The 24,752-nt window shown below is 35.9% G+C and overlaps 1 pseudogene; it reads left to right on the top strand.

The window, feature by feature from the left end:
- The window catches only part of LOC123549855 (cleavage and polyadenylation specificity factor subunit 1-like), a 151,735-nt pseudogene that overhangs the window by 71,462 nt on the left and 55,521 nt on the right, over window positions 1-24,752 (top strand).

The following is a 24,752-nucleotide window of genomic DNA, read 5'->3' as shown; positions in this document are numbered from 1 at the left end:
GATCAAAGTTTCATACAATTATTTGTAAAATTTTGAACAGCGCGATCTTAATTATTTATTTATTTCTAAAAGTAAATAAATAATACATACTATTAGGGTCATAAAATTCAGACTTTTGACAAGAAAATACCAAAAACAGAATTGAAAGTCTTAAATAATGAAAAAGCGGCAGCAATTTAAATACATCGAGTAAAACAGTGATTTCTGCAAGTGTGGCAAAATAGGTTACGGGATCTTGTGAACGTAAATAAATAATTGTTTTAAAATAAAGCAGTATGATGTGATGTGGTTTTTAATAAGTAAATGAATCTTTGTACATGCCTTTTTGACTCGACACTATGTCAGATATATTCTTTTCAAACTATAATGTAAATTCCTTGAGGGCAAATAGGTCACAGAGGTAGGATATCTACTATTATCGTTTGACACATTTACCTGTCAGTTTATACGGATATTGCAAATTCGCTTTTAAAAAAACTAAAGAAGATACTTTTTTACTGATTTCTTCTCAGCAATTTAAAGAACCGAGGACGTACAATCAGACAGTGATGTGCCACATGGCGCGAAAACATGACGTAATGCCATGACAATCTCGGGCAACAATACCACTTTGATCTCCACTTCAGATGCCATGATACCGACACACTTCTTTAACTCTTTGAGGGGGTTTTAATTGATGATGAAAACAAGGCAAATTACTTGTTTATCAACAGAATAATTACCGATAATTGTTAATGTTTTTAGCTCACCTGTCACAAAGTGACAAGGTGAGCTTTTGTGATCGCGCGGTGTCCGTTGTCCGTCCGTCCGTCCGTGCGTGCGTCCGTCCGTAAACTTCTGCTTGTGACCACTCTAGAGGTCACATTTTTCATGGGATCTTAATGAAAGTTGGTCAGAATTTTCATCTTGATGATATCTAGGTCAAGTTCGAAACTGGGTCACGTACCATCAAAAACTAGGTCAGTAGGTCTAAAAAAAGAAAAACCTTGTGACCTCTCTAGAGGCCATACATTTCACAAGATCTTCATGAAAATTGGTCAGAATGTTCACCTTGATGATATCTAGGTCAAGTTCGAAACTGGGTCACGTGCCGTCAAAAACTAGGTCAGTAGGTCTAAAAATAGAAAAACCTTGTGACCTCTCTAAAGGCCATATTTTTCAATGGATCTGTATGAAAGTTGGTCTGAATGTTCATCTTGATGATATCTAGGTCAAGTTCAAAACTGGGTCACGTGCCATCAAAAACTAGGTCAGTTGGTCTAAAAATAGAAAAACCTTGTGACCTCTCTAGAGGCCATATATTTCATGGGATCTTTATGAAAATTGGTGAGAATGTTCACCTTGATGATATCTAGGTCAAGTTTGAAAGTGGTTCACGTGCCATCAAAAACTAGGTCGGTAGGTCAAATAATAGAAAAACCTTGTGACCTCTCTAGAGGCCATAATTTTCATGGGATCTGTATGAAAGTTGGTCTGAATGTTCATCTTGATGATATATAGGTCAAGTTCTAAAGTGGGTCACGTGCCATCAAAAACTAGGTCAGTAGGTCAAATAATAGAAAAACCTTGTGACCTTTCTAAAGGCCATATTTTTCATGGGATCTGTATGAAAATTGGCCTGAATGTTCATCTTGATGATGTCTAGGTCAAGTTTGAAACAGGATCATGTGCGGTCAAAAACTAGGTCAGTAGGTCTAAAAATAGAAAAACCTTGTGACCTCTCTAGAGGCCATACTTGTGAATGGATCTCCATAAAAATTGGTCAGAATGTTCACCTTGATGATTTCTAGGTCAAGTTTGAAACTGGGTCACGTGCCATCAAAAACTAGGTCAGTAGGTCAAATAATAGAAAAACCTTGTGACCTCTCTAAAGGCCATATTTTTCACAGGATCTGTATGAAAGTTGGTGTGAATGTTCATCTTGATGATATCTAGGTCAAGTTCGAAACTGGGTCACGTGCGGTCAAAAACTAGGTCAGTAGGTCTAAAAATAGAAAACCTTGTTACCTCTCTAGAGGCCATATATTTTATGAGATCTTCATGAAAATTGGTCAGAATGTTCATCTTGATGATATCTAGGTCAAGTTTGAAACTGGGTCACGTGCCGTCAAAAACTAGGTCAGTAGGTCAAATAATAGAAAAACCTTGTGACCTCTCTAGAGGCCATAATTTTCATGGGATCTGTATGAAAGTTGGTGTGAATGTTCATCTTGATGATATCTAGGTCAAGTTTGAAAGTGGGTCACGTGCCATCAAAAACTAGGTCAGTAGGTCAAATAATAGAAAAACCTTGTGACCTCTCTAAAAGGCCATATTTTTCATGGGATCTGTATGAAAATTGGTCTGAATGTTCATCTTGATGATATCTAGGTCAGGTTTGAAACAGGGTCATGTGCGGTCAAAAACTAGGTCAGTAGGTCTAAAAATAGAAAAACCTTGTGACCTCTCTAGAGGCCATTCTTGTGAATAGATCTGCATAAAAGTTGGTCAGAATGTTCACCTTAATGATATCTAGGTCAAGTTTGAAACTGGGTCACGTGCCTTAAAAAACTAGGTCAGTAGGTCAAATAATAAATTAACATTGTGACCTCTCTAGAGGCCATGCTTTTCATGGGATCTGTATGAAAGTTGGTCTGAATGTTCATCTTGATGATGTCTAGGTCAAGTTTGAAACTGGGTCAACTGCGGTCAAAAACTAGGTCAGTAGGTCTAAAATTATTAAAATCTTTTGACCTCTCTAGAGGCCATATTTTTCAATGGATCTTCATGAAAATTGATCTGAATTTTCACCTTGATGATGTCTAGGTAAAGTTCAAAACAGGGTCACGTACCTTCGAAAACTAGGTCAATAGGTCAAATAATAGAAAAACCTTGTGACCTCTCTAGAGACCATATTTTTCAAGGGATCTTCATGAAAATTGGTCAGAATTTTTATCTTGATAATATCTAGGTCAAGTTCAAAACTGGGTCACATGAGCTCAAAAACTAACTCACTATGTCAAATAATAGAAAAAAACGACGTCATACTCAAAACTGGATCATGTGGGAAGAGGTGAGCGATTCAGGACCATCATGGTCCTCTTGTTTTTTTTTTCGAGGCTGTATTTTTCAGTTGATCTTCATGAAATTTTGTCAGAATGATTACCTTGATAAAATCTAGGCCAAGTTCGAAAATGGGTCACCCGGGGTCAAAAACTAGGTCACTAGGTCAAATCAAGGAAAACCCTTGTGTATGCAATAGAGGCTGTATTTTTCATTTTATCTTCATGAATTTTGGCCAGAATGATTACCTTGATGAAGTCTAGGCTGAGTTTGAAAATGGGTTATCTGGGTTTAAAAAATAGGTCACTAGGTCAAATCAAAGAAAAACCTTGTGTATGCGATAGAGGCTTTAATTTTTAACTGATCTTCATGAAATTTTGTCAGAATGGTCACCTTGATAAAATCTAGGCCAAGTTCGAAAATGGGTCATCTGGGTTAAAAAACTAGGTCACTAGGTCAAATCAAATAAAAACCTTGTGTATGCAATAGGGGCTGCATTTTACACCGGATCTTTATGAAATTTAATCAGAATGTTTGTCTGTATAAAATCTAGGTGGAGTTTGAATATGGGTCATCTAGGGTCAAAAACTAGATCACCCGGTCAAATTAAAGAAAAACCTTACGTACACAATAGGGGCTGCATTTTACACTGGATATTCATAAAATTTAGTCAGAATGATTGCCTTGACGAAATCTAGGTCAAGTTTGAATATGGGTCATCTATTATAGGTCTAAAACTAGGTCATTAGGTCAAATCAAAGAAAAACCTTGTGTATGCAATAGAGACTGTATTTTTCAATTGATCTTCATGAAATGTGGTCAGAATGCTAGCCTTGATGAAATTAAGGTCAAGTTTGAATATAGGTCATCTGGGGTCAAAAACTAGGTCACTAGGATATATCAAAGAAAAACGTTTTGTATGCGATAGAGGCTGTATTTTTCAATCGAGGTTGATGAAATTTAGTCAGAATGATTGCCTTGATCAAGTCTAGGTCAAATTCAAATGTAGGTCATCTTTGCTCAAAAACTAGGTCATTAGGTCAAATTGAAGAAAATGCTTGTTTACACTTAAGAGACCACATTTTTTATGCAATCTTAATGAAAATTGGTCAGAATATTTGTTTCCATGAAATCACTATGTCAAACATGTTTACACTGTTGTGGTTTGTTTCTCAGGTGAGCGACCTAGGGCCATCTTGGCCCTCTTGTTTTGGCCATGCCACCAGAAACACAACAATTTTTGAGTCGGCTAAACGATGAAATCGTTTTGACGAGTCCTTGCTATCCAACGATTCTCTAAGTCTAAATGGACCAAATAACACAGTGAAGGGATGTAGTTCCATTAGATTTCTCAATCTTCAAACAGTTCACTGCATGAATGAAGTTAAGTTGTGTGAATTCCCTTTGCTATGACCAATATACGATGTAATCTGTCATATTTATGACTTGTAATTGTGCAATACTCGAATGTAACTCATTAAGTATAAATGTGCATTTTATGAATTGCGCAGGCTTACAAAGCTTGCGTAACATCCAGCGAAAGACAAAAAATAGTTCCACAAGGCTCCAGATAAGATGCGTATTAGCGTAAATTACGTATAGAAATAATGCAAATACGCATGTCTAATAATTTCTAAGCGTACAAAAACGTATATAAAATTACAGAAATGCACACAATGCTTTTTTAAAAACAAAATCTGAATCGTCTGGATGCGTTACCGGATGCGTTAGGTAACATAGCCGATCCCGATCAGCCTTAATTCTCCCACATTGAACGTATACACGCATCGTATGATTTCTATAAACTTTGCGTGGGTTTTTACACACACACATGAATTTTGCAGTCAGTAAACGGATAAATTATCGGAAGAAAAAGCTCTTACTGGTTTGTTTAGTTACTACAGATATTAAAAATGATTTTAATTCTTATTTTTCGAGGAATAAACAAATCGGCGAAACATTAAATTGTATTTTCTTGTAGTTTTTGAAATCGAAAGTAGATCGTCTATGTTTGGCTGCTTTCACGAAACGAAACAACTTTTTTATGAAAAGATTTAAATAAGAGGTAATTTAACCGTAAACTTCAATGTCAGATACTGCCAATTGCTGCTAAATGTCTTCGTATCATCACAATTTGTAAAATATATTGTTGAAAATGGAGAAAAGTGTAATCGTATCCGGATATAATATTTTGGGTAAATATCGAGCTGTGTTTAGTTATGAAATTTTAACATTCATGTAACATACATGATAGATATTATTGTAACAGAAATGATTCTAGAATTTATTTTTATTACACCTACATATAATCTATGTCAGACTGGTATTCTAGTCCTGAGGCATGATCTGAAAGTAAAAAGATGAAGTGAAGTCATACTTTGGATATTGTAATACTAGAAAGAATCTAGATCATAACCTTTCTGGAATTTTGACTGGTTTGGATAATTTGCTTACGATTCTGGTTCACAAAAAAATGAAACCGTCACCCATTCTGCTTTTCATAATGACACATGGCTTGATTTTTGCAGTCAGTAAGCGGATAAATTATCCCGAGAAAGAGCTCTTACTGATTTGTTTAATTACTACTGATTTTAAAAATGATTTTATTTCTTATTTTTCGAGAAATAAACAAATTGGCGAAACATTAAATTTTATTTTCTTGTAGTTTTTGAAATCTAAAGTAGATCGTCTATGTTAGAGTGCTTTGACGAAACGAAACAATTTTTTTTATGAAATGTTTTAAATAATTTCACCGTAACTTCAATGTCAGATACTGCCAATTGCTGATAAACTGTCTTCATATCATCACAATTTGTAAAACATATTGTTGAAACTGGAGATTTTGGCGGTATAAAAGAAAGTGTAATCATATCCGGATATAATATTTTGGGTAAATATCGAGCTGTGTTATGAAATTTAAACATTAAAGTAACAGACGTGATAGATATTATTGTAACAGAAATGATTCTAGAATTTATTTTTATAATACATACATAGAATCAATATCAGACTTATATTCTAGTGCTGAGGCATGACCTGAAAGTAAAAATATGAAGTGACAGTCATTCATACTTTGAATATTGTAATACTAAAAAGAATCTAGAGGTAATATTTAGAAATTGAAACATAAAATTTTCAGTTAGAAATCGCACCAAAGGCTGTATCAAGGGTCTACATTTTCAAAATTTCCTTGTAGTGATACCCCAAACCCTAATTGCAGGAGGGGTATCCTAAAACACCCTCCCCCATATTGCCACTTTACAGTTTGATACATTTGCCCTTTTACCACCTGCCACAATGCCCATTTCAAAATCTGACTGCAGTTCAAAGCGGGAAGGAACACCCCTCCCCAAACCCACCCTGCTACCGACCACGTAAAAATGGCTCAAACATTTTTTCAGCCCAGTCTGGGCCTGTCTGTCTACATGAATCAAAACGGATAATTGAAAGTACATAGACTTGGGGACTACTGACATGGTTTTGAAGGGGTTAACAGGTCTGAAATAGAATAAATGATGGTTTTAACTAAAAAAGAACTGCATTTATTAATATTGCCCTTACAGAAGCAAGCCTCTGTGGCGTACATGCTGTGTATTTGCTGTGTATATGCCGCGAACACAGTAGTACGCCAGAGGAGTACATTTTACATACACCGCATGCCGCGTACTACTTCGATGAGTACACAGCATGTACGCAGGAGGTCACTAGTACACTTCAAGTACGCAGCACAGACTCTGAAAATTTAAGGAGTACACTGCATGTACGCAGGAGGGACTTGTACAAGAAAATAGTACACTGCATGTACACCGCAGATACTTTGAAATTTGTGCAGTACACTTCATATACGCGGGAAAGACTTGTACAATTTCTTTTGGCATTTATACTTAGTTTTTTTATTAAGTTAAAGTCTGAAGTAAACTTCATATACGCGGGAGGGACTTGTTCATTTTCTTTTGGTGTTTATACCTTGAATTTTTTTAGGTAAAAGTCTGAAGTACACTTCATGCAGGAAGGATTTGTACATTTTTTTTTTTTTTTGGAAGCAAGAACTTGATTTCCGAGTAACTTTTATCTTAATAGCAGAGAATAGTTCAGATTACCAGTATTCTGAACAATGAAAATTTGCCAAACTATTTGCAATGTTCATTTGTGAAGCTTACATCTTAGTGATTTCTGAGCTGCACCTTGCATGCAGTGTAAAAATATATTCTTTTTCATTTTGAATTAATCCTGGAGCTTTCTAACTTGGATAATTGAAAAGCCTTATTTGAATTTCGTTGCATTACATTTTGTAATACATGAAATAATTACCAAGATAATGCCTCAACAGCGCCCGAATGAGAAGAATTAATAGCTCTTACTGTTATTTGAATATACTCTTAAGCAAAACACCATTCTATTATGTTTTATAATGGTTTTAATGCTCATTATGTTAACTCATTAAGGCCTCACCAAATTAAAAAGTTGTTCATCTGATTTGCCGCTCGTATATTTTCAGAACGTTTTTGGTTAATTGCGCTCGCCCCATTGGAAAAAATCAATCCAAAATTTTTTGGTGCGCTACTTTTTACGGACGTAAAAGTGTGTAAATACTTATACAATTCCAGTCCTATAGATTGTTCTCAGATGGATTTTAATCAAAATAAATACATACTACGCACACATCGTCTATAATAAATCATAACACTTATATTTAGTTGCATTAAAGTTGTTTCCCCTTGATGGAGTTACGCCATTTTCTTCAAATGTTTACCAAATTACATGCTACAAAAATTGATTTTTTTTCATTGAAAAGTGGATGAAGAAAAGCATACTAATTTATTTGATAACATCAATCTACATTATTTTGGTAAGGGTAAATACTTATTGATGCATATCACTTATCTTTTTTCTGTTTTTTTTCTGTCCAAATGATCAGCATTTGCATACGAAAGTTGGTGGGGTAAGGAATTTACATTATCACAGCAGTTTCGCCACAAGAGTACACAGCATGTATGCAGCAGGAGTACACAGCATGTACGCCGCAGGACTCTGGCCAGGAGTACACAGCATGTACGCCACAGGGGTAGTACACCGCAGGCTCATTTGCATGTGAAAAGTGTATGTGCCGCGTACATGCTGCGTACTATTTCCCGCATACTAAATTCCTCCAGCGTACATCCTGTGTACTATGTAGTCCACAGCATGTACGCAGCAAGTAGTATGCGGCAGAGCTCATTTGCATGTCAAAAGTGTACTACAAACATACTATTGGTGTATGTGCGGTGTATATCCTGCGTACTATTTAAAGCCCTTGATTTCAGTACACATCATGTACGCATCATATACGCTGTATGTACACAGCAAGAGTACGCAGCAGGCCTTTTTCTTCTGTAAGGGTGGTTATCTTTTCCGAAATTGGTAGCTAGTCCGAGTAACTTCTCTTAGTTTCGAATGCGCAATTTTCCTGTCAGTGTAAACATTCATGACACTATATATTGACACTCAGCAACATTTACATATCTTTAAACGCAAAAGTAAGTATACTTTAAATTCACATCCCTTATAATATGACCCAGTAGGCATTTGACGTCGGTAAGACGTTGTATAGACGTCAGACCCCGACGTCGGATTAACGTTGGATTTTGGTTGGATTTGCAAACCGTTTAGATGTCGGATCCCGACGTTGGCTAGACGTCGCAATCTGACCATTTTCCAACCAAAATCTAACCACTTTCCAACCAAAATCTGACCAAATTTTCAACAGAATTTGCAATCAAACAAGTAATGAACACATGTATATTTTATCATCTTTATTTCACATGATAGCGACATAAGTCTAATATCATAAATCCAGAAAAGGTAATCCAGTAATTGAAACTTTCAAGTTTAGTCATGTCTGCATGATTCTTCAACTCCGCTAAAATTCCCATCTGAAATGTATAAAATTTGACAAGTTTCATCATTTCATAAAATTTGAAAACTTATACAAGTATGCTAGAGCTATTACTAAAGAACATAATTGCTACGTGCAAAACAAACATGTTATATTTTAAATTCTAAAATAATTCTCTATAACCTCATAAAATGTAATGAAGTTTTATGTTAAACGCAATTGATTTTTAAAGTAATAAACATAATGCATCAATCTTTGAAAGAATACGTAACATTAAAAAGAATAACTATTAAACTAAGTACAACTTTCAAAAATCTGCTACTCACGTTGCGGATCCCTTTGTGTAAAGTATTTATAAACTTGCTATCTTATCCCACAAATATCAAATTACCGGAAGACTTGTGTAAACCGATGCAGGCTTATCTCGCGAAGGCATGGCTATTAAACAACATGTGTAGAAGAAGATAAGATCCTTAGGTGAATTTAGAATAATTTATACATGTGTATAGAATGCAGTTTTTTCCTGAACAGTTTTAAATTGGTAAAAAAAAATCCGTTTCCGAAAATAGACAATCTCATGCGACATAACATAATTAATGATAATGTTTGATGTGCTAATGAACTATTATTTATAAGCGTATGTTCAGGCATAACTATCTTTAAACTATTATAGCAAAATTACACCAGTTAATTTCATAAATGAAAACATTTAAACAACAGACTTTCTATCCAACCTAATTCCAACGTCTAAGTCTGACGTCTATTAGACGTCGTGGTTATGACGTTGGTTAGACGTTGGATTCAGGTCGCCGACGTCGCGACCAAAATCCAACGTCTAACCAACGTCGGTACGACGTCAGGTGTTTACTGGGGATTGAACAATACCTAGCATGTGACACGGTTATTGCCAGGCCCCTTATCTGTAAAATATCTGAACAGTTCTTTCGTCCATCCGTTACAAATTGTATGTGGCAAACCGCGCTATAAAATTTCAATATATAAATTTTCATATTCAAATTTTATCATGTGCGAATATATACCGGCCGATAATTGCCTGTTTTGGTAATGCCGGAGGCAAATGTTTACTAGAAAAATATTTATAGTCATGGGCAGTATCTTAGTGTCACCTGTCAAATTGTAGTTTGTACTTTCAACATTTTTAGCTCGACTATTCGAAGAATAGTCTAGCTATTCTACTCACCCTGGCGTCGGCGTCACACCTTGGTTAAGTTTTTGCATGCAAGTACATACAGCTATCATTTAAAGGCATATAGCTTTGAAACTTATTTATTCTTTTTCTAGGTCAATTACCAACCTCACTGGGTCAAGTTCCATAACTCTAACATGTATTTTGAGCAAATTATGCCCCCTTTTGGACTTAGAAAATTCTGGTTAATGTTTTACATGCAAGTTACTATCTCCAAAACTAATGTAGATATTGAATTGAAACTTCACATGTGTCTTCGGGGTTATAAAACTAGTTCATAGCAGCAAGTCCCATAACTCTGACCTTCATTTTGGCCAAATTATGCCCCCTTTTGGACTTAGAAAATTTTGGTTAAAGTTTTGCGTGCAAGTACATACAGCTATTACCAAAAGGCATATAGATTTGAAACTTATTTTTTCTTTTTCTAGATCAATTACCTACATCACTAGGTCAAGTCCAATAACTCTGACATGTATTTTGGCCAAATTATGCCCCCTTTTGGACTTAGAAAATTCTGGTTAAAGTTTTGCGTGCAAGTACATACAGCTATTACTAAAAGGCATATGGATTTAAAACTTATTTTTTCTTTTTCTAGATCAATTTCCTACCTCACTGGGTCAAGTCCCATAACTCTGACATGTATTTTGGGCAAATTATGCCCCCTTTTGGACTTAGAAAATTCTGGTTAAAGTTTTACATGCAAGTTACTATCTCCAAAACTAATGCAGATATTGAATTGAAACTTCACATGTGTCTTCGGGGTTATAAAACTAGTTGACAGAATCAAGTCCCATAACTCTGACATGTATTTTGGGCAAATTATGCCCCCTTTTGGACTTAGAAAATTCTGGTTAAAGTTTTACATGCAAGTTACTATCTCCAAAACTAATGCAGATATGGAATTGAAACTTAACATGTTTCTTCAGGGTTTTAAAACTAGTTGATAGCATTAAGTCCCATAACTCTGATATGCATTTTGGTCAAATTATGTCCCCTTTCAAACTTAAAACTCTTTTGATATTTAACATTTTGGGTAATAATTTCCTGCTTCTGTGACAATATTTCGAATAGTCGAGCTTGGCTGTCTTACGGACAGCTCTTGTTATTTTTGCGAACCACTCTTCAATTTTAGAGAAATATATTGGGTTTAAATACTTGTATAATGTCAATCAAAGTTTTACTAGGCATCGATTGAATGTCCATTTCATCTATTGTAACAAAATCTCTGTTCAGTTGGGGAAAAAAACTAAAACCAAACTGAAACTGGTAGACTATACTACCAGTACATCAATCATTAGCCGACTCTCGGGCCCTTCAGGCCTTTGATTTATTTTTGTTGTTGGGGTGGCTAACCAGGTTGATCCATTATTGCAGTTAAATTTGAACAACTACACTATATTTTAAAGGCCCTGGCAAAAAAAGTAAGTTTTAGAAGGGTAGTGCAAATTTGAACCCCATACCTGGCATATAACTAGATACTGGTATAGGTCTTACTTTTTTTCTACAGTTTTCACCCATAATTTCTGTCTGCTAGTTACTTGAATATTGCAACATGGTTATCCACTTACGTTGGCTTAGCCTGACCATGGATAGTGTGGGTAATTTAGTTGACTACCATTTAAATAACTGAATGTTGAATTAAGCATAAACTAAAATACATTATATTTTTAAACAAAATGATTTCGGGCAAGTAAAAATGTTTTCGGGCAAGTGGTTTTCTTTAACTTACTTGCCCGAAAGGACAAGTGCTGAAAAAAAATTAAGGCGAAGACTGTTTGTGCCTGGACAGGAAATAGCTGATGCCTGGCTTAGCATATGTCTGTATACTTTAGTAAAGAAGCTACCATGGCCAAGTGGTTTAGGTTGCTGGCTTATAGTTTTGGGTTTGATTCCAGGCTTGAAATGTAAATTCTTTCATGCAAGGAAGTTTTCCAGCTGGCTTGCAACAGGTAATTTATACTGAACAGGTTTCAACCCAGGAGTTGTGGGTTCGAGCCCCACTGGGGTCACGACCATGACCTCATATGACACCAGTACTGGTTTTTCCAGGAAGCAGACTCGACAGTGGTTCAAATAAGCTTTAAGCTTTCTTGACACTCAAGCTAATTAAATAGATTCGTATAAACTAAATGTGCTTGTGATAATGTCTAAAGGGCTTTATGAGTGTCCCTACGATGTTGAAAAGTCATCGTAGTCCATGATTTCTGTCAGTGTGCCCCAAAACTAAAGAAAGACAAGTAAACTTGCTGCTTTTCTTATCATCTTACCACTATAATTTTGTTTAAAATAAAGGTTTTGTTCAGAAGAAAAAATCATGTATGTTTACTTCAGAAACCAAGAGTAACCACTTTTCCTGCATATAAAGATGAGATTGAAATGAGCTCATATCTGCTGTTGAGGTTGTAATGTAATTTTGAGAGCCACCATGGCCAGATAATGTTGCCTCGGACTGAACCACCTGTCCATCACTGATGTAGGCCCAAAGCTTTGATGAGCCCGCCCGCTTAGCTCAGTAGGTAGAGCGTTGGTCTACGGATTGCGGGGTCATGAGTTCCATCCTTAGGGTGGGGCGTATGTTCTCCGTGACTATTTGATAAACAAAATTGTGTCTGAAGTCATTAGTCCTTCACCTCTGATTCATGTGGGGAGGTTGGCATTACTTGCGGAGAATAGGTTTGAACTGGTACAGAATCCAGGAACACTGGTTAGGTTAACTGCCCGCCGTTACATGACTGAAATACTGTTGAAAAACGGTGTTAAACCCAAAACAAACAAGCTTTACTTGGGGTATAGAATTTTTCATGCAAGGAAGCCATTCAGCTAGCCTATGGAAAGACATTGGTTCTGTGCAGGTGCCTGCCCACGCCTAAAATATTTCATGGAGGGGCACCTGGGTCTTCCTCTGCAATGCAAATCTGGAAAGTCTGCTGTGATATTTAGTAAAAAAACAAGTACTGTAATTATGTTTCAGAAACCATGAGTAACCACCATTTGTGCTTATAAAGATGAGAGCGGAATGTTCACAACATCGTCTGTTGAGGTTGATGAGGAAACAACAACAACAGAACAGAAAATAAACATGAATACATCACTGGTGAAAGTCTTCAGTATGGAGAATAGGTAAACTTTTTTTTCCTTTTCAAAAATTCTGGAAGTCCTGCCTGGTTGAACAGAAGAAAATGGTTGTAGTATGAATGCAGAACCATTAGTTTCTTAGGGTCAGTCTCTTTAAATTAGATGTCAAACACAGCAGTTTCAAAATCTTGAATGACATATCTAGTTAACTATGAAAGTTTTAGATAGGATAAGTTAATAAGCCCTGTAAAACATGCAGAGGGCAGACACATCTTCAGTAAGTACAGCACAAGACTGAATTGAAAGGCCCAGTATTTGATCCCTGGTCAAAGTGTATGTTGGTTACAGTTCGGTAAAAAAACAGTACATGCATGTCTTAAGTTAGATGTCCTCCACTTTCCATTTGGCGATATTGTCTGAGAAGTAGTCATTACTAGAACAGGTCACAGGAACACTGGTTAAGTACATGCATGTCTCCAGTCAGATGCCAGCCACTTCTCATATGACAAAATTGTCTATTAATTGTTGTGGAGCAGTCCTTACAAGAACAGGTTACAGAAACACTGGTTGTGTAAATTACTGCTGTTACATAACTGAAATACTGTTGGAAAAAAAGCCTTTATTAAAAAACAACAATGAACAAATTGCTGAAATACAGATAACTTGTGTTAACAATGATCAAATGTAACTGAATAACTATTCAAAAGCAGTATAACAACAAAAGCTTGAGTAAGATTTTAAAGACTTTATTTGCCCTAAAACTTACAATTGGTACATATTTATTGCTAGAGAAACGCTGTAACTGCACAAAGATTATAGATTTGTTTTATTTGTTTCAAAATTTAGAAAGTTGTGGTACTGTTAGATACAATGTAGTTCTTTAAGTTTAAAAAATCAGAGTAATGGCGTGCATCATTTTTCTAGACAGCATATAGTAAAACATAGAACCAGCACACAGTAAAAGTCTATAATCAACATACAGAAATTTAAATCATATAACTAATGATACTGCATATGTAAATTATTACAACCAGCAACATAGCAGTCTTTCTAAAGATTAAAAAATAAATCCATATACATCTGAAATAATTTCAGTTCTAATATGATTACTTAAGAAATAATAAGTTCCCAAACGTGGTTTATCATAGAATAACCCGACGGCCTTCGTGATATATTGTTTCACATAAGAACAAAAAACTCGGGTTATTCTAGGATAAATCACACTTTGGAACTTATTATTTCTATTCTAACATGACATACTGATACCAACAGTGTTTGAAAAAATGGTAACTACTTTTTACGACCGTGCTATGCACCTGGATCGGATGACGTCATTGCACGCGAGTGGTTTATTATAGAATATCCCAAGATAGATTTAGCTCTATGTATGCATTGAGAAAAAGTGATTTCAAATTTGATAAAATATTCTATTTAGAAAAACACATTGAAAATGCAATGTCACATTGCAAAACTGTCCTAATGAATTAACATGCACCCTAGTGGAATTATTCCACAAGGCATATTACCATTTCCAGTCGAGGTGTGGATATATACAAAAGGGCATGATGACCTACAATTTGATGCCAACATACACAGATAAACTGCAATCATAATTTCTCTAAATTTTATAATAAAAGATATATTAGAATGGATATAATTTAAATATAGAAAAACTGTGTTTGAACACTATTTATTCACTTGTGAAATTATTATGCTCAATTAGTAATTTCATAAATTGGCTTGAAATGAGTTTTCTCTAATCATGTGTAAATAACTCAGAAAGAGGCTCATGTACTAAGACATAATTTTTTTTATATATAATTCGAGGTTATTTTTACAAGAATTTTTTTAGGGGGGAAAATGATATTTCAACTGATTTTCCCATACTGTAGTCATACAATTAATGCAATATGTAGTCTTTATTTCCCTATATTACCCAAGATTGTAATATTTACAGTGAATTCAAACAATATGGACATAAAAATAAAAAATAAAAAAATGGAACCTCTTTAAACCAAACCCCTCTAATCCGAAAACCTCTAAAATGAACAAATTATCTGGTCCCATATTTAGCTCGACTATTCGAAGAATAAGTAGAGCTATCCTACTCATCACGGCATCGGCATCACACCTTAGTTAAGTTTTTTGTACCAGTCCACATTATGACAAAGTTTTTTGATTGCTTTGTTGGGTTTACCGACACAATTCAGGTCATATGGCGACTTCCCAGCTTTGATGGTGGAGGAAGACCCCAGGTGCCCTTCCATGCATTATTTCATCACGAGCGGGCACCTGGGTGGAACCACCGACCTTCTGTAAGCCAGCTGGATAGCTTCCTCACATGAAGAATTCAACGCCCCGAGTGAGGCTCGAACCCACATCGATGAGGGGCAAGTGATTTGAAATCAGCGACCTTAACCACTCGTCCACCGAGGCCCCTGCACAAAGTCTTTTGAGATAAAGCTTAAAAGTTTGAAACTTTCAACATATGTTTACCATCACCATGTCCAGTTGTAGGCAACAGTACATAACTCCATCAAGGATTTTGGCTGAATTATGGCCCCTTTTGACTTAGAAATCTTGGTTAAGTTTTTCGTACCTGTTCATATTTTGACAAAGTCTTCTGAGATAAAGCTGTGAAATTTTCAGCAGTTGTTTACCATCACCATGTCCAGTTATAGGCAACAGTACATACCTCCATCAAGGATTTTGGCTGAATTATGGCCCCTTTTGACTTAGAAATCTTGGTTAAGCTTTTTTTACAAGTTCATATTTTTAATCCCCCGCCATGGCGGAGGGATTATAGGAATGGTCTGCGTCCGTCCTTCCGTCCGTAACAAAATCGTGTCCGGTCCATATCTCCTAAATCCCTTGAAGGATTTTCATGAAACTTGGGTCAAATGATCACCTCATCAAGATGATGTGCAGAACCCATGAGTCAGCCTTGTCGGTTCAAGGTCAAGGTCACAACTCAAGGTCAAAGGTTTGAGCCTGCCATTTTGTGTCCGCTCTATATCTCCTAAACCCCTTGAAGGAATTTTATAAAACTTGGGTCAAATGATCACCTCATCAAGACGATGTACAGAACCCATGAGTCAGCCATGCCGGCTCAAGGTCAAGGTCACAACTCAAGGTCAAAGGTTTGAGCCTTCCATTTTTAGCTCACCTGTCACATAGTGACAAGGTGAGCTTTTGTGATCACCCGTCGTCCGTCCGTGCGTGCGTGTGTCCGTCCGTCCGTCAACAATTTCTTGTCTGCACGATAGTGGTTTCATTTATGATTTTATTTTAACCAAACTTGCACACAACTTGTATCACCATAAGATCTCGGTTCCTTTCTTGAACTGGCCAGATCCCATTATGGGTTCCAGAGTTATGGCCCCTGAAAGGGCCAAAATCAGCTATTTTGACCTTGTCTGCACAATAGCAGCTTTATTTATGATTTGATTTTTACCAAACTGGCACACAACTTGTATCACCATAAGATCTTGGTTCCTTTCTTGAATTGGCCAGATTCCATTATGGGTTCCAGAGTTATGGCCCCTGAAAGGGCCAGAATTAGCTATTTTGACCTTGTCTGCACAATAGCAGCTTCATTTATGATTTTATTTTAACCAAACTTGCACACAACTTGTATCGCTATAAGATCTTGGTTCCTTTCTTGAACTGGCTAGATTCCATTATGGGTTCCAGAGTTATGGCCCCTGAAAGGGCCAGAATTAGCTATTTTGACCTTTTCTGCACAATAGCAGCTTCATTTATGATTTAAATTTAATCAAACTTGCACAAAACTTGTGTTGCCATAAGATCTCAGTTCCTTTGTTGAACCGGCCAGATCCCCTATTGGGTTCCAGAGTTATGGCCCCTGAAAGGACCAAAATTAGCTATTTTGACCTTGTCTGCACAATAGCAACTTCATTTATGATTTGATTTTAACCAAACTTGCACACAACTTGTATCACCACAAGATCTTGGTTCCTTTCTTGAACTGGCCAGATTCCATCATGGGTTCCAGAGTTATGGCCCCTTAAAGGTCCAAAATTGGCTATTTTGGCTTTTGCAGCCATATAGAGACTTCATGTATGGTTTTTTTTGATACAGACTTCCAAAATATCTTCAACAACAATAAATAATGACAAATCAGATCCAGTCGTAGTTTCCAGAGTTATTTTATATCTGATTACCTCCCCTGATTGTAGTCAAAATGGATTTATATCAGTAAGTACTTATAGGACTTATTTGAAATTTCATTATTGTCATTAGTTGGACTGAGCCAATCAGGGAAGATAACTATGGACTGATTTTATGTCAAATTACCTCCCTTTATTTCAAATTAAAATGGGTATATTTCTGTAACTAATGAAGATACTAATCTGAAATTTTATTTATGTCAACAGATTTATTTGGCAGATTCTTCTTTTGTTCACTTACAATAATTTTCTTTTTGATTACTTCCCTTTTACGTTACTATAAATAGCTTATTTTTAGTAACTTTTTTATTATTGGCTGTAGGGAAAACCCGAGACCACTTTTCTGTGGTACAACATGGATGGTACCTCCAATTTTTAGGTGTATTTTGACATATCTGTACCTTGTAAGAATTTTGTTTTTCTGTTTGGTTAAATTTCTTACTTTGTTGTTCCTGTCCTTTGGACTTAGATATTTTTTCTGAGGACCTTCTTGTCCTCAAGTGCAATGATAACAGGTGAGCGATATAGGGCCATCATGGCCCTCTTGTGTGTCCGCTCTATAGCTCTTAAACCCCTTGAAGGAATTTTATAAAACTTGGGTCAAATAATCACCTCATCAAGACAATGTGCAGAATCCATGAGTCAGTCATGCCGGCTCAAGGTCAAGGTCACAACTTAGGGTCAAAGGTTTGAGCCTTCCATTTTGTGTCCGATCTATATCTCCTAAACCCCTTGAAGGATTTTCATCAAACTTGGGTCAAACGATCACCTCATCAAGGCGATGTGCAGAACTTATGAGTCAGCCATGTCGGCTCAAGGTCAAGGTCACAACTGAAGGTCAAAGGTTTAAGCCTTCCATTTCGTGTCCGCTCTATATCTCCTAAACCCCTTGAAGGAATTTTATAAAACTTGGGTCAAATGATTACCTCATCAGAACGATGTGCAGAAATTATGAGTCAACCATGCCAGCTCAAGGTCAAGGTCACAACTAAGGGTCGAAGGTTTGAGCCTTCCATTTGGTGTCCACTCTATATCTCCTTAACCCCTTGAAGGATTTTCATCAAACTTGGGTCAAATGATCACCTCATCAAGAACTCATGAGTCAACCATGTCAACTCAAGGTCAAGTCAAAACTGAAGGTCAAAGGTTTCAGCTCTGTATCTCCTTAACCCCTTGAAGGATTTTCATGAAACTTTGGTCAAATGATCACCTCATCAAGACGTTGTGCAGAATTCATGAGTCAGCCATGTCAGTTCAAGGTCAAGGTCACAGCTAAAATCAAAGGTTTACCCTTTCACTATCCATAGCAGTGGCGGGGGATTTAGCTGTCTTTCAGACTGCCTTGTGTGTAAAGTGTCTGACATATAGCTTTGAAACTTTTATAAATTGTTTAGTATAATAGTCTCTATCTGTAGGCAAGAGTACATAACTCTGTCATCTATTTGGTTGAATAATGACCCTTGGACTTGAAAATTGGTTCTGTTTTTGTACAAGTCCATGTTTTGTCAAAACTATTTGACATGTGGCTTTTAAACTTTAAACACTTGTTTATCATCATGATTTCCATCTGTAGGCAAGAGTACATAACTCAGACAGCTGTTTTTGCTGAATTATGGTCCTTTTTGGACTTTGAAGTATTGGTTCAGTTTTAAGCTCACCTGAGCACAAAGTGTTCAAGGTGAGATTTTGTAATCGCCCTGTGTCCATCGTCGTCCATCCGTGGTCAACAATTTGACTGTTAACACTCTAGAGGTCACAATTTTGGCCTAATCTTAATGAAACTTAGTCAGAATGTTACCCTCAATAAAATCTTGGACGAGTTTGGTATTGGGCAATCTGGGTTCAAAAATTAGGTCACCAGGTCAAATCAAAGGAAAAGCTTGTTAACACTCTAGGGGTCACAATTTTGGCCCAATCTTAATGAAACTTGGTCAGAATGTTACCCTCAATAATATCTTGGAAGAGTTTGATATTGGGTAATCTGGGGTCAAAAACTAGGTCACAAGGTCAAATCAAAGAAAAAGCTTGTAAACACTCTAGAGGTCACAATTTTGGCCCAATTTTAATGAAACTTGGCCAGAATGTTATCCTCAATAATATCTTGGACGAGTTTGATATTGGGTCATCTGGGGTCAAAAACTAGGTCACAAGGTCAAATCGAAGGAAAAGCTTGTTAACACTGTAGGGGACACATTTATGACTGTATCTTCATGAAACTCGGACAGAATGTTAATCTTGATGCTCTTAAGGTCCATTCTGAATATGGGTCATGTAGGGTCAAAAACTAGGTCATCAGTTCAAATCAAAGGAAATGCTTGTTAACTCTCTAGAGGCCACATTTATGACTATATCTTTATGAACTTAGTCAGAATGTTAATCTTGATGATCTTTAGGTCAAGTTCGAATCTTGGTCATGTTGGGTCAAAAACTAGGTCACCGAGTCAAATAAAAGGAAAAGCTAGTTAACACTTAAGAGACCACATTTATGACCATATCTTAAGGAAACTTGGTCAGAATGTAGTCTTGATTATCTTTAGGTCAGTAGGTCAGGTGAGCGATACAGGGCCTTCATGGCCCTCTTGTTTGTACAAGTCAGCATTTTGTCAAAACTATTTGAACTGTGGCTTTTAAACTTTATACACTTGTTTATGAACATGATTTCCATCTGTATGCAGGAGTACATAACTCTGTCAACTATTTTGTCTCGATTATTGTCTTTTTGGACTTGAAAATTAGTTAAATTTTCCATATTTTGCCTAACCAGTTTGTCATTATATAGGCAAGACTTCATAACTAGGCCAAGGACTTTAAGTCAGTATAGTCCTTTTTTGACATAGAAATAAGTAAAGTTTCTCATACCATTCCATATTTTCTTTAAACTGTTTGATATGTGACTTTGAAACATTGAACATTTAGAGCAAAACTTATCGAAATCCACAAATACAGGAACATTGTTTGTCTAGTCCATTTTTTTTTCTTTTAAATCTGTGGTAATATTTTGACTCCATTCTTCAGTCATTTCTTCGAATAGTCGAGCACCCTGTCATCCGACAGCTCTTATTTCTTATTCAATCTTTCTTGTAATCCGAAACCTCGCTACTCAGAAAAACGAACAATTTTTTGAGATTTTTATATCTAATTACATATAAATCTGTCTTTCTAATCTGCACCTTTGTCAATGTCTCTGATGTATTAAAACTTTCTCACTTTTGACATTTTTTAGTCTGTTTAAAATTTTAACTATTACTCCTTAGACATGTAAAGGTGTCAACAGCAATAGGCTCTAAACACTGGTAATCAAAAGTCATGTCAGATATTTGCTATGTAGATGTATGCAATAAGCACAGGTGTTAAAGAAGCAAGTACATGTACAAGTATTTTGTTTGAACAGAAATTTATAAGAATAGACATAGACCTATATGCGATAAGTACTGCCAATGTAATAGATCCTTATAAATTTGTTATTTCTATACATTTCTCACATTTTTTTGTGCAACTTGTTCATCTAAAGCAACAAATTAATTCACTATGGTATATATATTTTTTTTTTGACGCACCAACACATGATAGGTCATATGGTGACTTTCCAGCTTTAATGGTGGAGGAAGACCCCAGGTGCCCCTCCGTGCATTATTTCATCACAAGCGGGCACCTGGGTAGAACCATCGACCTTCCGTAAGCCAGCTGAATGGCTTCCTCACATGAAAATTTATCGCCTCAAGTGAGGCTCAAACCCTCATCACTGTGGTATTTAGTCAAATCTTTACAATAACTGTACAAGCAAAATATTCTCCTTTTAGCTACCTTCTGGGAATTTAGGAGTGGTAAAAAAATGTTTACAATTTTAATATTACATGGAAGCAATCTACATGTAACTTATAATTTTATCTTTTTTAATAAGTCTTTTTTTGAATCTGCACATCATGTTTAAAGGCGTGGTCACACTACACGTAGTTAATCGTAGTAAGGAATGATCGTAGTTGATTGTAATTGATCGTACTAAGCGTAGTTACACGTAGATAATCGTAGTCAAACGTAGTAATGATCGTAGTTCGAACTTATGATTTGTCCGTAGTAAGCAAATAATTTTTCGACATGTTCAAAATCTGACTACGATTAACTACTGTGACCGTAGTTTGAACGTTGTTGATCTTAGTTAAACGTACTTGATCGTACTTAACAGTAGTGTGCATCGTTTTTGAGCGTAGTACAAGTACAAACATGATATGAAACGAGAGCCGATTACACAAAAACTTTACTGTTATATAAATTAATTTCAATTCTAGTATGATAATATCCTAATTATAAATACTTAAAAAATTAAATAGACTTTTTTTCGGTATTCATGCGAAATGAACAACAGATTTGGATCGGCATGTACATGAATCGCGCTAGCAATCAACTGTTCATTTACCATGAAGACCGGGAAAAATCCATTTTATATATTGCATTTAAATTATATTTTCTTTGCATTAGTTAGCAAATCTGTGGTATAAATTGCGCATTTTTATGCATTTTACTTTTAAATTCAGTTTTTCGGCCATTCTGTTTTATAACATCGTTTTTTCCTAGGCGCATACTGAAGCTTAAATGATGCTGTCTCGTCAACTTCCTAGAGCAAAATGACTGTAGCTTTCCCGTCCTGCGCAGGCACAACCACAACGCTTTTCCGTAGCTCAACGTAGTTGATCGTAATTTGTCGTAGTTGTTCGTACTTCGATCGTAGTATATACGTAGTGTAACGTAGTAACTCGTGGTAAGACGTAGTGATACCCTAGTTCACCCTACCCGATTTACTCGTAGTTGAACGTAGTTGTTCGTACTTACACGTACTTCAACGTACTTAGACTTTCCATATTTCATCTTTTAAACTTAGTTCGAGCGTACTTCAACCTAGTTGACCGTATAATTACTACGACAAACTACGTTTAAAATGAACTACGACCAACTACGTGCGTGAACGTAAATGTGACCATTGCTTAACAAAGAGCATAATTTCTCGTTCTAAAATAGAAACCTTTTTTATCCCAAAACCCCTCTAAGTATGGAGTTTAAATTTATATTGATTACTGTAATGCAAAATAATTATTTACATACAAAGTGCATTGAAATGATGCTCACTTAAGCTTGAGCACCAGGGTTGACTAAAGTAATTCATGGGGTCCTTGGCCAGTTTTCCTATATTTTTCTGGTATCTAAGCATTTTTATAACAGAAAACAATATATCTATTTGAAACATGCTCAAAGAAATCAAAAGAAAATGATTTTGTAAAGAAAAGAATACTTGTTCAGCAAACCCAAGGACTATTTTTGCATATTTTTGTCAATTTTAAGTTAGTACTTCTGCTATTTTATCGGGTTTCACATAATAGAATTTGATCAAACTCTGCACATACCTTTGGTTATGTCTACCTAATCTAAAACAAAAAGAAAATTGATAGGTCACCATAAAATTATTAGATTTCACTTAAATCAAATTACGAGGTGGGGAGTAGCGGGCATTTATATAAAGCAGGTTGGTACGAAATACTCTTTCAGTGTTTGAGCAAATGACTTAGAGATATATCAAATTATCAAAAGGCAGATTTCTTAATAAGCGGATTTTAAGGTGTTTCTGAAGCATTTTGATGTCATAAAATGATGAAAGTTTCCGCCTTTCTCCGAACAAAACCTATAGTCTACGAATACGGATGTATGGTATGGGTACGGTACGGGATTAGAAACAGCTGTGACTCAATGCAGAGTTAGAGCGCCGGTATAAATTACAGACTCCAGTATATGTCGGATTGAAGCAATTTGAACTAAAAGTACTTTAAATGTATATATTTTGTGACCATGGTGATACTTACCCTAACCTTTATAGTCAGTATATTATACATATTATACATTAAATGCATGCAAACATACAATAATTTGCGAATTTTTGCCATACGCGACATTACATAATCACTTCCGGGCATGCGCAGAAGACCGCTCCAACTCTGCAGTGAGCTACATCGATTAGAAACACAACCAAATTGGCACGGTGTTGGGGTAAATATCGACCCGTCCGGAAAAACTATAGCAAGCGCCTTTAATCATGATGTGAATTTGCACACCTCTGCCCCATATTTTCAAAGTTATGGCCCCTGAAATAGTAAAAAATGCTTATTTTCACCTAATTCTGTGCACCTATTATAGTCTCTCAGCTATTGGACTCACCTATGCGTTGGCATCCGCATCCCGATTTGGTTTAGGTTTTGTATGTAAGCTGGTATCTCAGTAACCACTTGTTGGAATGGATTGAAACTTCACACACTTACTCACTGTGATAAACTGACTTACATTGAACAGGTTCTATAACTCTATTTTGCTTTTTTACAAAATTATGCCCCTTTTTTGACTTAGCAGTTTTTAGCTCGACTATACGAAGTATAAGGAGAGCTATCCTACTCGCCCCGGCGTCGGCGTCTTTCCGCGTCCCCACCTTGGTTAAAGTTTTGGTGCACTTTCTCTTTTTTCAACTTATATCTGTAATTACTTGATGGATTTGATTCAAACTTGAAATACTTATTCCTCATAATCATCTACATCATCTGACATAAGGGTCATAACTCTGGCACCAATATTTCATGAATTATCCCCCTCTTTTCACTTAGATTTTCAGGTTAAAGTTTTGATGCACTTTCACTCTATCTCTGTTATTACTGAATGGATTTGATTCAAACTTAAAATAGTTGTTCAACATCATCACCCACATCATATGACACAAGGTGCATAACTCTGGCACCATTTTTCATGAATTATTCCCATTTTTTACTTAGAATTTCAGGTTAAAGTTTTGGTGCACTTTCACTCTATCTCTGTTATTACTGAATGGATCTGATTCAAACTTAAACAATTGTTCAGCATCATTACCCTTATCATATGACATAAGGTGCATAACTCTGGGACCAATTTTTCATGAATTATTTCCCCTTTTTACTTAGAATTTTAGGTTAAAGTTTTGATGCACTTTCACTCTGTCTCTGTTATTACTGAATGGATTTGATTCAAACTTAAAATAGTTGTTCAACATCATCACCCACACCATATGACGCAAGGTGCATAACTCTGGCACCAATTTTTCATGAATTATTTCCCCTTTTTACTTAGAATTTTAGGTTAAAGTTTTGATGCACTTTCACTCTGTCTCTGTTATTACTGAATAGATTTGATTCAAACTTAAAATAGTTGTTCAACATCATCACCCACACCATATGACGGAAGGTGCATAACTCTGGCACCAATTTTTCATTAATTATTCCCCCTTTTTACTTAGAATTTTAGGTTAAAGTTTTGATGCACTTTCACTCTGTCTCTGTTATTACTTAATGGATTTGAT

This window comes from Mercenaria mercenaria, chromosome 6 (genome assembly GCF_021730395.1).
Source record: "Mercenaria mercenaria strain notata chromosome 6, MADL_Memer_1, whole genome shotgun sequence".
Taxonomy (NCBI): Eukaryota; Metazoa; Mollusca; class Bivalvia; order Venerida; family Veneridae; genus Mercenaria; species Mercenaria mercenaria.
The sequence above is the reverse complement of the archived record's forward strand: the minus strand, read 5'-3'. Positions and strand labels throughout refer to the sequence as shown.